At 35.8% G+C, this 15,103-nt stretch overlaps 1 protein-coding gene and 1 non-coding gene across 3 annotated transcripts in view; one reads left to right on the top strand and one right to left on the bottom strand.

Annotated features, from left to right (window-relative positions):
• The window catches only part of SLC44A5 (solute carrier family 44 member 5), a 379,083-nt gene that overhangs the window by 46,480 nt on the left and 317,500 nt on the right, over positions 1-15,103 (top strand). The gene's annotated exons all lie outside the window — the stretch shown is intronic.
• Positions 234-305, bottom strand: TRNAE-UUC (transfer RNA glutamic acid (anticodon UUC)). The gene has a single exon. It is a non-coding gene; the product is annotated as a tRNA-Glu (tRNA).

The raw sequence follows: 15,103 nt of genomic DNA, 5'->3' as shown, positions 1-15,103 counted from the left end.
CCTTGCCAGTGTTTGTTATTTGTGTTCTTTTTGATGATAGCCATTCTGACAGGTGTGAGGTGATATCACTGTGATTTTGATTTGCATTTTCTTGATGATTATTGATGTTGAGCATCTTTTCAGGTGCCTGTTGGCCATCTGCTTTCCTCTTTGGAAAAATGTTTATTCAGTTCTTCTGTCTCTTTTTTTTTTTTTTTTTTTTTTGCCATGTGGCATGGCTTGTGGGATCTTAGTTCCCTGACCAGGGATTGAACCTGGGCCCTGTCAGTGAAAGTGCCAAGTCCTAACCACTGGACCACCAGGGAGTTCCCTGCCCATATATATATATATTTTTTTTATGTTTAGTTGTATGAACTGTTTATGTATGTTGAATATTAATCCCTTATTGGTCGTATCATTTGCAAATATTTTCTCCCATTTAGTAGGTTGTCTTTTTGTTTTGTTTATGGTTTCCTTTGCTGTGTAAAGGCATTTGTTTAATTAGGTCCCATTTGTTTATTTTTTCCTTTTATTTCCTTTACTTTAGAAGATGGATCCATAAAATATTGCTGCAATTTATGTCAAAGAGCATTCTGCCTATGTTTTCCTCTAGGAGTTTTATACTACAAAGTGACAGTAATCAAAACAGTATGGTACTGGCACAAAAACAGACACATAGATCAATGGACAGGATAGAGAGCCCAGGAATAAACCCACACATTTATGGTCAATTAGTCTACAATTAAGGAGGCAAGAATATACAATGGGGAAAAGACAGACTCTTCAGTAAGTGGTGTGGGAAAACTGGATAGCTATGTGTAAAAGAATGAAATTAGAACATTCTCTAGCACCATCTACAAAAATAAACTCAAAATGGATTAAAGACCTAAATGTAAGACCAGATACTATAAAACTCACACATTCTAAGTAGCTAGATCAATGACTTTGAAAAGTGTGTAGAGCTGTATAAACCATCAAACCAATTAAGATATAGAACATTTTAATCTGTCACCAAAGTTCACTCTTGTACCTTGACAGTTTCAAACTGTCAGTCTCTTGCAACCCTCTGTCTCAGGCAATTACTGATCTGATTTCTATCAATATAAAGTGGTTTTGTCTGACTTAAAATTTCATTTAAATTAAATTATTCAGTATGTACTCTTTTTTATTTCCAATTTCTTTCAAATTGCATAATATCTGTAAGGTTCAACCATATTGCATTGATTTGTCCTTTTAATTGAGGGTGTTTAATCCATTCACATTTAGTATAATCATTGAAATATCTGGGTTTAAGTGTACCATCTACTTTTCTTTTTTCCATTTTGTCACCTCTACTTTTTCATCTGTTGCTCATTTGTTGACTTCCTTTAGGTTTATTGAATATTTTTTTGCATGTGTGTTTCATTTTATTTCCTCTGTTGACTCCTTAGCTATACCCTTTATTATTATTATTTTTAGTGGTTGCTCTAGGGCTTACAATATATATCCTAACACAGCATAGTCTATGTAAAAGTAACACTCTACCTTTTCGTGTTTCCTACATCCTTTACAAACATCCCACTTCTCATTTCACAAATATAATAATGTTAATCAGTATTATTCCATTTACACCTTTTCTCAAATTCACTTTTTCATTTAAAATCACTCAAATAACTTTCCCTTTTTTTCTGGTACTAAGTTAACTCCTAACATGGCTTATCAAATTCATTATGTTTTGAGTCTTGTCCACATCTCTAACTTTATCTACTACTGCTTCAATTCGAGGAATACTGATTTTCTTACAATTCTTCAAATACATCTGTCTGTTTCAAACCTCTGTGTCTTATATAAATTGTTCCTCTGTCTGAAATACCCATTCTCTTTTGCCATTTAAAATTTTTTTCTGAGGGATTATATGTCTGTGAAACTTTTCCTGACTCCTCTCCCTCCAGGCAGAGTTAATTATTCTCTACTCTGTTCTGCTTCTGTGCCTTCTGTATACTTGTATCAGATGCTTCTTGCACCATTTCAAATTTCCTTGGCCTTACCTCTTATTTCAGCTACAACTGCATTGACCATTTCTGTGAAGATGCTGTCCATCTTCATGCAGATACAACTTGACAGTGCCCTGCCTCAGTTTAACCTCTCACTTTCCCACTCTAACCTTCATGGATTCTTTATTTGATGGTGAAATAGCATGGGACACCCCTGGGATTTTGCCCAGCACTCAAGCATGTGCAGCACAAGAAATGATGGGGAGTTATTGCCCTGGGGGACCCCCGTGACCAATGAAGAGCAGAGTGATGAGTAAATGCTTCCTGCTTTCTTCCCCTGGGAGGTTATTAGGTGTCCTATAAGGCTGAGTATCCAACCATCTGTATGGGTGGCCAGTCAATTCAATAACAAATTTTTTTTTGACTTTCCTTCCTTCCCGTCTTTGCTCCATCTTCCCTAAACCTTGTTCCCTGAATCATACTTCTTTGTCTTAGGCTCTGTGTTCTGAGGAAACCAGGCTGAGAAAATACAATTATTACCTGTACAACATTGTCTTTAAATGTGTTGCTTCCTCCAGACCAGTGATTTTTCAAACCTCTTAAAGCAGTAATATATTAAGCCCCAAAATATACAACTGGTAAAAGTAGAGCAATTCTGATTGGAATGAGAATGAAGCCAGAGGTTTTATAAAACAAAAACCAATATACTAATTAAGCTATGAACTTCATGAGAGTTAGAATATATGTCTTTTTAATCTTTGACTCCTAAGAACCTGGTATAGTGGCTGGCTCCCAGCAGGTAGTCAATAATATTTATTAAACTGAACTAAATTTAATTGAGGGAAACTAAAGTGTATAAAATATAAATAATTTCATTTAGTCTACAGTGATTATGGATAAAAGAAGAAACAAAACAAATATAATCTTAATACTTTTTCTGGAAGCATGAAGTTTACTAGAAAAGGCAATAAAACGTTTTCTGTAAGCTCAAGTTTTACTATTCTTGACTTTGTATATTAATTTTCAGATGGTTGTTCAGACTTCTCCTTTATGTCATCAGTAATAAATTGAAATTGAATTTTTAAAAATCCGCCACATTTTTGAAATTGTTTATTAATAAATGTGAAAGGGGTGGGAAAGTTATTATTTACAATTATTTTATGGTCATCAATGTGGAACGGGTGAGATAAAAAGCTAAAGATAACATCTAGAAAATAAATATGCCACTACAGAATTAAAGAGCCACAAATGCAAGCTCCTCTTATGTACTGTGATGATAGTCAGTATTGAAGGGTGTCGTCATTTCTTTTTCTTTTCTTTTTGTCCTAATTTCTTAAACATGACAAAAACTCCAGAGGGATAGACTTCTTGAATTAGTTATTGTGAACAAGATTTTCTGAGCATTCAGAGGTGGGGAAAACACTGAAAAAAAAAAAAAACTGGCCTGGAAATTTATACTCTTAAAAAATTTATCCGGGTATATTTTTGTATGAATAAGGTATTTTATCAATTGGTCCATCAATTCACCTACTCACTCACCCACCCGTTATAATGGTGTTAAGATTGGCGTTTAAAAAAGCCTACGTGAGAATCTGTTCTTTACCATCAGTCAATGAATTTCTTTCAATCATGTTTCTTTAAATAAGAACTTTAAACTTTTATGGATAGCAAGTTAGTGACTGATTTCCATTTTCTTTATTGTAAAAATTGGGCTCGTTTATGAGAGTTGTGAGAAAAATATAATCTTAAAATACATCTATCCAGTCATTCAACATACATGTCAATAACACATACTTTGTGCTGAGTGCTAGGATTCAGTGGTGAATATAGTTAGTAGATTTTAGAGATGGAAGGAACACCATGAGATATTATAGGATGGGCTGGTAAGGCATAGTTACTGACTAATGAGACACAGACATGGAGAAAGGTTGTGACTTGCCCAAGATCAGAGCTTTTAAATTATTCCTCAGAATATATAAGGTTATTTTTAGATATCATTTTGATTTGCATTCATCTTCTAAGCATTACTGAATGATAAACTACAAAGACAATGGTAAAACGTCATTGCACAAATGAGAAACCATTAAAAAGGATACTCTTTAGAAGAGGGTGGGTTAGGGATAGATTAGGATGGAGTGGGGGAAAAAATTTAGGATCATTTCAGCTCATCTGGAAATTTTTCAGACTTGAGTCTTTTCCCCTGTTGAGTTGCATATGGCTTAAAGAGTTGAAAAATAAACTAATGTTTATTGAGAATCTAATATATGCTAGGCACTTTAATGTATATTAACTCATTTAATATTCACAACGACTCTGTAAAATATTGTATTGTTAAGTCTGAATGGCTGTTTCAGCTTAGTGTTAGAGTGTGTGTGTCGTTCCTTAACGGTTGTCATTGTCCAGAGTCTGACACACAACTCTCTTGTTCAGTAACTGGACTATTATGTGGTCAACCAGAGGTTAATGGGCCCAGGCAAATTGGTCCCTTCTAACCAAACTCATAAGAGTCTGGTTATAAATCAGAGCATCAATTTACAAGCCTCTATGAGGAAGTTAACTGCCAAGTAGACCAAATATTCATGTCAGCTTGTCAGAACATTTTCTTCCCTGAGGAGAAGAACGCTTGGGAAATAAAGGACAGGAGAATGCCAAGGAAGTATAAAATTAGAAGAAAGTGAGTTGAATGCTCTTAATAAGGAGAGTGTCATGCAGTTACTGGAGCCCCATGTGCCTTCTCCACATAGGAATATATCTGCCTGGCTAAGGGATCTGAATACTATTTTTACCGAGTCAGGTTCCTCTGTCAATATTGTTTAAGATCATGGCCAGTTGTGGACTCAGCTGCAGTAAGAGAGAATAGATTGGGAGAGTCTGAGACTTTTTTCAAAACAAGCCCTCTAGTTTGGGCCAAGCATCTGCAGATGCTAGAAGAAGGAACAGAGAGGCAGTTTATGGAATAAAAATAATAATCGGGTTAGAGATTATGACAATAATCATCTCTAACAGTGACTCAAGATTTATTATGTGTTAGAAATTGTGCTAAGAAATTTACATCAGTTACCTAACTTAATTCGCACAGCAACCATCTCTGATAAACGCTGTTAATATTCCTATTTTATAGATGAGAAAACTGAAGTTTAGAAAACTTAAAGAAATATACTGGAAAGTGGAATCTTAACATAGGATAGTTCAAACTGGATTGGGGGCATCTCAAGGTTACTGTGTGCAAAGTTGAACTCTTCATTTCTTGAAACACATTCCTCCTCCAGGTCTGAAGCCTCTGGGTACCAGATCCCTTCTTCTCTCCCCGCCTCCTTCCTTCCTTCTCTCTCTCCCTACTTCTATCCTTCCTTCCTTCCCTGCTTCACTCCCTCCACTCTCAGTTCCTGACATCAGAAAATCCAGTAAATTTTACCTCCAAATTACATAGTGGATCTTTCCTCATTTCTCCAGCTCTGCAGTCACCTCTCTAGCCCAGTTATGGACCACCTCCTGCAGCTGCTAGCCCTCCTCCCCTACAAACCAATCACTGTCCAAAGAGTGGTATTTTGCTTTACTGAGGTAAAATTCATGTAACATAAAATTAGTCATTTTAATCATTTAAAAAGTGTACAATTGAGTAGCTTTTAGTACATTCACAATGTTTTGCAACCATCACTACTGTCTAATTCTAGGACATTTTCAAAAAGAACCCCTCATCTGTTAAGCACTTTCCATTCTTCTTCCCCTGGAAACCACTAATCTACTTTCTGCCTTCATGAATTTGCCTGTTCTGGACATTTCATGTAAATGCAATCATACATTTGTGGCCTTTTGTGTCTGACTTCTTTCATGAGAAATAATGTTTTCAAGGTTCATCCATGATGGAACATGTATCAGTACTTAATTCCTTTCTATGGCTGAATAATATTTTATTATATTGATATATCACATTTTGTTTATCCGTTCATCAGTTGATAGACATTTGGGTTGTTTCCACTTTTTGGCTATTATGAATAATGCTGCTGTGGACATGTTTTTGTTTTTGTTTTGTTTCTGATTTTTAAAATTTTTGTTTATTTTTTTATTGGAGTATAATTGCTTTATAGTGTTGTGTTAGTTTCTGCTGTACAGTGAAGTGAATCAGCTATATGTATACATTATCTCCTCCCTCTTGGACCTCCGCCCACCCCTCATCCTACCTATCTAGGTCATTACAGAGCACCGAGCTGAGCTTCCTGTGCTTTATAGCAGGTTCCCACTAGCTATCTATTTTACACATGGTGGTGTGTATATGTCAATCCTAATCTCCCAATTCATCCCACCCTCCCCTTCCCCCTCTGTGTCCCCATGTCCGTTCTCTATGTCTGTGTCTCTATTCCTGCCCTGGAAATAGGTTCATCTGTACCATTTTTCTAGATTCCACATATATACATTAATATGGGATATTTGTTTTTCTCTTTGTGACTTATTTCAGTCTGTATGACAGACTCTAGGTCCATCCATATCTCTACAAATTACCCAATTTTGTTCTTTTTTATGGCTGAGTAATATTCCATTGTATATATGTACCACATCTTCTTTATCCACTCATCTGTTGTTGGACATTTAGTTTGTTTCCATGTCCTGGCACTATAAAACTCTTAGAGGAAAACATAGGAAAAACACTCTTTGACATAAACCACAGCAAGATCTTTTTTGACCCACCTCCTAGAGAAATGGAAATAAAAACAAAAATAAACAAATGGGATGTAATTAAACTTAAAAGCTTTTGCATACCAAAGGAAACCATAAACAAAACAAAAAGACAACCCTCAGTATGGGAGAAAATATTTGCAAACGAAGCAACTGACAAAGGATCAATCTCCAAAATATACAAACAGCTCATGGAGATAAATATCAAAAAAAAAACAAAACAAAACAACCCAACTGAAAAATGGGCCTAAGACCTAAATAGACATCTCTCCAAAGAAGACATACAGATGGCCAACAGGCACATGAAAAGATGCTCAACGTCACTAATTATTAGAGAAGTGCAAATCAAAGCTACAATGAGGTATCATCTCACACTGGTCAGAATGGCCATCATCAAAAAATCTACAAACAACAAATGCTGGAGAGGGTGTGGAGAAAAGGGAACCCTCTTGCACTGTTGGTGGGAATGTAAACTGATACAGCCACTGTGGAGAACAGTATGGAGGTTCCTTAGAAAACTAAAAATAGAACCAGCATATGACCCAGCAATCCCACACCTGGGCATATACCCTGAAAAAACTGTAATTCAAAAGGACACATGTACCCCATGTTTTTGTTTTAACACCTGTTTTCAACTCACTAGTGTAATCTTTTAAAAATGAAAATCATGTGGTTTCCCTATTTAAAAGCCTTCAGTGGCTTCTCATTACAATCATGTTATAATCCAGATGACTTCCTTTGCCCCATAAGGGTTTGCATGCTCTGCCTCTCCTTTCTCATTTAAGCATCTTTCCTCATCCCTCAATATGTTCCAGCCACACTTGCCTCCATTTAGCTCCTCCAACTTCCCAAGCCTTTTTAAGAGTATGTACACCTGCTGTTTTCTGGCCTGAAATGCTCTTTCCATTACATCACGTGGCTAGTTCATTTTATCCTTCAAATCTTCATCCTTAATGTTACCTTCCCTGAGAGGTTTTTCCCTGACTACATTATTTCCTATTTCCTTCCTAATACTTTTCCCACCTTGTAAGTACATGGTTGTTTCTACTGTCTGTCACCCTCACAAGAATGTAAGTTCCTTAAGGTCAGGAATTAAAGTCTACCCTTTTCATCATTACTATCTGCACCTGTGCTTAGCACAATACTTGACATGGAAGAGGTACTCCATAAGTGTTTGTTGAATAAATAAATAAATGAGAAAGATCACAGGTGTTGGATGTGAGATGCAGTAATTCAACATGTAGTTACAGAGGTATACTAACAAAAAGGAAGAGCAAGATGGTGGGGAATCTTCAGTTATGCTAACATTTGAAAATCTAGGCAGGTGGTCAACAGAGCAAGTCAGTCATTGGTTCAAGATGGGAATTTGGTCAAGGAGTCAGAGCAAAACCTCTGCATATAAATTCAGAGTTATGGAAAAAAGAGCATGGTTAATTTGATGTCAGCTCCAGAGAAACTGGCTAAATTTTCTTAAATATCACCTTTCTAAAATGAGGATTGCATCTAGAAACCAGGCTGGGGCTGAGATTAGAGCCATAGCTTTTGGGAGAGGAAGGACGCAAAAGATGAGGAACTAGGCAGGGATGACAAACCCAAAACTGTTGTTAAAGAAACACTAATAGACTTATGCTCTTCAGATCATCAGTCTCCTTTTCACATTTTTAATTAACACTTCATCCTTATCTACTTGATGTGAGTAGATTGTGGCCAAATCACATCATGTTCCCTTGCCTCCTGGATAATGACCCCCGAGGTCCTAAATCTATGATCCTCCATGCCACAGTTTCCAAGTTTCAAATGATATTTCACCGTACACAATTGATGTTGGCTCTTTCTTGATGATTTCATTGGTAAACAGTCTTCATGGACATAAGCAGTGTCTGTGGGTCCTTGTGGGTCCTTTCAGACAGAGTGGCACTTCTAGACTTGACTGCTTGACTCAGAAAAACAGCATATTTTGGAACCCATAGCCCTTAATCTACTGACTAGAGATAGGACTTCAGAAATAAAGAATTTGAGTAATATTTAGTAGCAAAATTGCCTAAATTATTGTTTAATATAGTGGTTGATTAATTGTAAACACATATGTTTAAAAAAATCCTTAAACTTTAGAAAGTTAACATCCAAAGTATTTTTTTCACTGAAGTTATTAGATCAATCCTTTCTCTGAGGATTTCAGTTTGATTCTTTCTGAACACAAAATTAAACTAGTAGAATAGAATGTTACTGGTACCTAAATTACAGGATTAGACTAAATCTTTCTTCTTCTTCACTGTGCAATGAAACATGATAAAAATGAGAATTAGCCTGTACAAACCAGAGATGTGTTAACAAGATTCTCAGACAAGTGTTAGACATTTTCCATGACTGATTAGGTAGCACTGTAATGAGACAGAGCTAGTCCTGGATTACAATTAGCAGTTTGAAGCAAGACTTTGAAGTTTTAAACAAATTTTGTGGAGTACAAAAATGGTTAAGTGGTGCAATATGAAATGTCAGCTCTGGGTTTCTTAACATGTAACACTGAAAATGTAAAGTTAAAGAAAAATGTGATAACTTTTAAAGATAGATCTAAAAATAACTTTTGAAAAAGTCTTGAATTTGGACTTACTTATAAGGCATAAAAACACAAATCAAGGAGAAGATATTTAAGGAAAAGAATGGTTACATAAGCAAATGTAGAAGGACTAATGGAAGTAGAAAATCACCATTTTGCAACCACTATGAAAACAGTGGATTCAGAAGAATAATCAATGGATGCCAAAAGTTTGAGGAGGAATGGGATATTTATGTGTTATCAGAGTATCTCCTTAGAGATTATTTATTAATTACAAAGCGAGAAATGGTAACTTTACAGTGGGGAAACTTGACTGCCACTACTTTATTGAGTGATCAAAGTTAACATCACCAGTGATGGGATAAACTAAGATTTGATTCCTAACATGATACACTGAGAAAGTCACAAAATCGTTTCTGTAGTATTCCTGCCAAAAATGCATAAGTCGAATCTAATCATGTGGAAACATCAGACAGACCCAAAAAGACATTCTTCAAAATAACTACCTTGGTACTTTTGAAAAATTTCAATGTCATGAAAAAAGTGTGAACTGTTTCCAGTAAAGGAGACTGACAAGACATGCCAAAAACATGTGATTTGTGATCTTTGATCTGTATCAGAGGAAAAAAATTCTGTAAAGGACATTATTGAGACAATTGGAGAAAAAGAAATAAAGACCATAAATTAGGTAAAGGTGTTATATAAATGTTATATTCCTGGATTTGATAAATGTGCTGTGGTCACATAAGAGAATAACCTTGTTCTTAGGAAATGAAGAATATCCTTGTACTTAGGGATGGAAAGGCATGATTCTGCAAATAACTCTCAAATGGTTCAGGAAGAATATTTTGTGGTGTGTGTATGTGTTTGTGTGTGTGGGTAGAAAGAAATATGGGCAAGTGGTAACAGTTGGTGAATTTGGTTGAAGGGTATACAACGGTTCTTTGTTCTATTCTTCAAACTCTTCTGTAAGTTTCAAATTATTTCAACATAAAAAGTTAAAGAAAAAAGTGAGTCATTTTTAATCATCTACCTGAGGAAAGGTGTTCTTTTCTGCTTGAGTCACTGTCACTGAATAGAAAACATTTGACAGTGCCAAACTGAAAGTGTGGGCCCCATGAGGCAGAACTGATAGCAGAGTTGGTAGATGAACTTGCAGTATTATTTATCAGTATAATTCAGAAAACAAGGTCGAGTTTCTTATAACTCTCTCTGAAGATTGTTACCTTATGTGGATAATTCAGTTCATTTTATAAATATTAAAAGGGCTCCTATTATATGTCAAAAACTTTGCTACACACTGGGGTTACAGTGATGACTAAATCCCTTGTTTTCAGGTTATTGACAGTTGGGGAGGGGGGGACAGCTATAAAAAGAAATTTAATATGAGATAGTAAAAGTAAACAATAATTAAGATGGTATCGGAGAGGAGGGTTTGGTGTGGTTGAGGGGAATGACAGTGAGGCCCAGGAGTTTTCCATTTGGTAGGGGTGGAGGGATGGAGCAGTAGAGATTCCTGGCAAAGGGAGCAGTAAGGGCAGAGGCAGGAGATGTAAGAAAGCTTGGATTGTTTGGGGGACTCTCAACAATTTGGTATTGTTGAACTGTAACATAGCTTTCTGATTTTCAGTTTGTAATAATAAAAAATTAGTGTTTAGTTATAGTTATGAATATTGATAAGACACTAAAATAGTATAAAATAATTAACACTAGAGAACATACAATACAAACTGATCCTTTCATAAGCTGTTCTTATTTTGTATAATGTGGCATTTTTAAAAATAACTTGGGAGTCCTCCTATTTGACCTTTGTACCTTTTGCAGCTTTTGTCAAATTTAAATAATATATGGACTCTTTTTTTTAAGGAAAGAAATTCCCATAATTCTCAACAGGTACATCTTCAGACGCTTAGTGGCTGGCAGATCTCAGTTTGAGAATAAAAATGCCTTTTAATTACAAATTACTAATATTTTGTTTTCAATTGGCAAAAGTGTTTTGGATTATCAAAATGAAAATAAAACAAATAAAACACAATCATCAAACAATGAAAAATATTTACAGTCTTTGAGTCAAAAGCTTAATATTCATATACAAGCTTTACACAAATCTGTAAATAATACATTCAGACACCCACAAGTACATGGGCAAACAACCTGATAAATAATTTACAAAAGATGAAACAAAAATGACTAGTAAGCATTTAAAATGTCCACCTTCATAATAATTTAAAAAGTAATTTATAATGAGAGACCATTTTTGACCTGTAAAATTAGTAGATATTTTTAAAAAGTATAACTTGGGTTGATGAGAATTTTTAATAATAGAAAAAAATTGCAAGCAATCTAGTTATCCAACAGTGTGGAAATAGTTAAACAAAGTATGTATTGGGGGGGCTTCCCTGGTGGCACAGTGGTTGAGAGTCCGCCTGCAGATGCAGGGGACACGGGTTCGTGCCCTGGTCTGGGAGGATCCCATGTGCCGCGGAGCGGCTGGGCCCGTGGGCCATGGCCGCTGGGCCTGCGCGTCCAGAGCCTGTGCTCTGCAACGGGAGGGGCCCCAACAGTGAGAGAGGCCCGCGTACAGAAAAAGAAAAAAAAAAAAAAGAAATTAAAAATATGCATTAATGTAGTATGATATTGCCTGGACATTAAAATGTTGGTTTTGAAAAATTTTAAATAGAACTGCCTATGCTTCTTATAAATTAAATGTAAGAAACAGTGAACAAAAAGTGTGATTTCCCCTTGTCAAAATTTACATAGAGGATTTTGATAAGTATACTATGGTAATAGAAGATGTTATCAGTAGGAGAAACTGGGTGAAGAGTATACAGGAACTCTCAGTACTAGTTTTGCAGCTTCTCTAAGTCTAAAATTATTTCAAAATAAAAAGTTAAAAATCATACATAGAAAAAGGACCAATAGGAAAAATAACCAAATCTTAGTAGTAATTTCTACGTGGTAAAATTAAGTAGTTTTTCCCTTTCATTTACAAGATGCTTTTCTGTAACAAATTTTTACAAGTTATATGTTATATTATCATCATCACATACATATACAACTCCTCTCCTTAAAATTAGAACCAAAAAAAAGCCAAACCTGAAAGAAATATACCATTTACCACAATCAGTTTGTTGATCAGTGTGGCAGCTAAATATAAAAACATGAATGTGAGTGCTGAAAAAGGGTCCATATGGGTGGAGGATAATACAGAGATATCAACTGTGTAGGGATGCATTTTACAGGTGGATGTGAAGTGTGAGAGTAGATAATAAAATAAGGACAGAGATAGATTTAGGAGACTGTGGCACTGAGAATTTTATTTTAGTAGTAAAGAAGAACAGGAAGTTGTCTCAAAAGAGAGTAGATACCTGCAGTATTATATGTTAGAAGAGAATTAAGCTAATTCTCTGGGTTTCTAGGGAGCGTAAATCATAGTAGATTGTGGGAGTATTCCCCAAAGGTTTTTTTTTTTTTTACATCTTTATTAGAGTATAATTGCTTTACAATGGTGTGTTAGTTTCTGCTTTATAACAAAGTGAATCAGTTATACATATACATGTGTTCCCATTTGTGACCACCTGGAGGGGTGGGATAGGGAGGGTGGGAGGGAGGGAGACGCAAGAGGGAAGCATAGGTTTGTTTTTAATAAGTTAAAATTATTTCCTTTAAATAACTATCTTCATACTTGTTTTTATCACAGACTCCTTTCTAAGCAGCTCAACTTTGCAGTGGTTCAGGTCTTCTGAAGAGACAGCCTCTTACCTTAATGAGTGACGAAGGTAATCATCTACTCGAATTAAGTCCTTCTTGATGTAGACTTTTGTGTAAAATATTACTTGTTCAATATTAAATAAGGACAAATAGAAAAATGAATATATACTATGGTGTCACTAGGAGCCATACCTGAAAAACTGCAGTATATTAGACACTGTGTTTCTCAGTCTTTTCCTATCTCAAGACCTCTGAGATGCATGGCATCCTCCCTTCTATGCCTGGGGGCTCCCTATAGCAGTGATTCTGGGGAAGGTGTGGTGAGCAGGGGCTATGTGGTTTGTAAAAGCACATCACCATGCATACTCAAGTCAATTCTGAAACTGCTCCCTTTCTCCTGCATTGCCCCCTCCACCTTAAGAGTTATCGCTAAAAAAAAAAAAAATTAAAAAATATATAAAATAAAATAAAAAGTTATTGCTAGAATCAGAATCCTTCACATTTTTCTTAAAGGATTATTATTTTCAGCACCCTTTCTCATTTTTCTCATTGGGAAGCCAGAGCTTGCTCTTCAGTGAAGCAAAATGGTATCAGAAGTTGTTCCTTCGAGAGGGACCTAGAGGCTCCACTTTAAATTCTGACCCTGATTCCTACTGTCTTCATAATTAGGTTTTAAGCCCCTGGCAGGGAAAGATCAGGTCTTATCCACCTTTTTACTTTCTTCAGTGTTAGCCTTTAACTTTCTTTTTTTAATTTTTAATTCTTTTGAATTTTATTTTTTTACACAGCAGGTTCTTATTAGTTATCTATTTTATACATATTACTGTATACATGTCAATCCCAATCTCCCAATTCAGCACACCCCCCCATCCCCGCCGCTTTCCCCCCTTGGTGTCCATACGTTTGTTCTCTACATCTGTGTCTCTATTTCTGCCTTGCAAACCGGTTCATCTGTACCATTTTTCTAGATTCCATACATGCGTTAATAGCCTTTAACTTTCCAAAAGGTAAAGGCTTTTATGTAGTAAAAACATTTGTGTAGTAAATGTTTACTGAAAATGAATACTATTTTCCTTAAGGGCAAATTTTATTCCTTCATGAAGGAAACTCTATTCCTTGCTATGAAAAAAACAGTAAATGCTGCATAAGTACAAATGAAAATGGAAGATACAGAGTGTGTAGCTTAAAGCTGAGCAGCAGCTTTGATCTTTGGCTGAGTATTTTAAAAAGATTATAAGGGTTATTAAAAATAGGATCTAAAGGTCTAACAAGACTTTAGAAAGGGCCCAAGAATGTGTCTAAATCTGCATAGGCTCCTGAAGGCTGCAAGCACATCGCAGTGTTTTGATCATCACTGACAGGGACCTCTGCTCCAATGAATGTGTTACAGGGGAATCTGTGTCTAGAGCCTCTGCCCTCTGAGTGTGGATTGCAGTTGTTCCTCACGTATGAAAACTGGGGAATGACAGATTTAAAAGACATTTTCTTTTACGCAAATATACAGTATTATTAACATTCTCATGCCTGGGGCAGATTACTTCAGTTGTTTAGGCCTGTGTGCTCCTTTGTAGAAGAGAATAACAATAATCACCTCATAGACCAAGGTAAGGATCAGATTGGCACGATGTCTGAGGAGTAATATGGATATGATGAATAAACAGTGGTTTTTATTTTATTCACAAATTGAAATTCAGAAGTATGTTACAAATGTTTAAGTATATTTGAAATAGAGTTACTGGGGTCATATTATACCTCAGCTCTATTGTAGTTTAGGTTGGCTTATGTGAACAGAGAGCAGGGCATTGCTACCATGTCTAACAATGCTTTAAGGGAAGACAGTTTCTCAAAACCACATAAGTGGCATGCTTCTAGAGTTGTGGAACCATGATGCACTCGTAGGTTGAGTGGTACCCAGCTCTTTTGCCTGTTGCTCATTTGATATTTATCTCCTTTCCTGAATATTGGCTATTAGATAACCTAGAAGAGATATCACAACTTTCACCATTAGGAAAAAAACATTTCTTTCACAGGTAATATCTACTTTTAAAACTTCTACTAATGGATGCTTCTCTTGGCCTTCATTTAAGGTCAAGTAGCTTGCAGGCCTCTGACCTTAAATTAATGAATGACTTTCTCTTTGACATGTTTATTTTATTTTTTTGCGGTACGAGGGTCTCTCACTGATGCGGCCTCTCCCGCTGCGGAGCAC

This window comes from Delphinus delphis, chromosome 1 (genome assembly GCF_949987515.2).
Source record: "Delphinus delphis chromosome 1, mDelDel1.2, whole genome shotgun sequence".
NCBI classification, from domain to species: Eukaryota; Metazoa; Chordata; class Mammalia; order Artiodactyla; family Delphinidae; genus Delphinus; species Delphinus delphis.
This window is presented reverse-complemented; position numbering and strand designations above follow the sequence as displayed.